Raw genomic sequence first — 623 nt, forward strand, 5'->3', positions numbered from 1 at the left:
ATAATTTTGAGCTAAAGCCTCAATTAGTTTCTCTACTGCAACAGAACTGCAAGTTTCATGGACTTCCATCAGAAGATCCTTATTAGTTTTTAACTGAGTTCTTGCAGATCTGTGATACTGTTAAGACCAATGGAGTTGATCCTGAGGTCTACAAGCTTATGCTTTTCCCTTTTGCTGTAAGGGACAGAGCTAGAACATGGTTGGACTCACAACCTAGAGATAGCCTGGACTCTTGGGATAAGCTGGTCACGGATTTCTTAGCCAAGTTCTTTCCTTCTCAAAAGCTGAGCAAGCTTAGAGTGGATGTTCAGACCTTCAGACAAAAAGATGGTGAGTGCCTCTATGAAGCTTGGGAAAGATACAAGCAACTGACCAAAAAGTGTCCTTCTGACATGCTTTCAGAATGGACCACATTAAATATATTTCATGATGGTCTGTCTGAATTTTCCAAGATGTCACTGGACCACTCTGCAGGTGGATCTATTCACCAAAAGAAAATGCCTGCAGAAGCTCAGAAACTTATTGAAATGGTTACAAATAACCAGTTCATGTATACCTCTGAGAGGAATCCTGTGAGTAATGGGACGCCTCAAAAGAGAGGAGTTCTTGAAATTGATGCTCTG

General features: G+C 41.1%; 1 non-coding gene across 1 annotated transcript; it reads right to left on the reverse strand.

Moving 5' to 3' along the window:
• Positions 1–290: 290 nt before the first annotated feature.
• On the reverse strand, positions 291–398 carry LOC130983765 (small nucleolar RNA R71). The gene has a single exon (XR_009087742.1). It is a non-coding gene; the product is annotated as a small nucleolar RNA R71 (small nucleolar RNA).
• Between the last annotated feature and the right edge of the window lie 225 nt (positions 399–623).

The sequence above is a fragment of the Arachis stenosperma genome, chromosome 5 (genome assembly GCF_014773155.1).
Source record: "Arachis stenosperma cultivar V10309 chromosome 5, arast.V10309.gnm1.PFL2, whole genome shotgun sequence".
Lineage (NCBI taxonomy): Eukaryota > Viridiplantae > Streptophyta > Magnoliopsida > Fabales > Fabaceae > Arachis > Arachis stenosperma.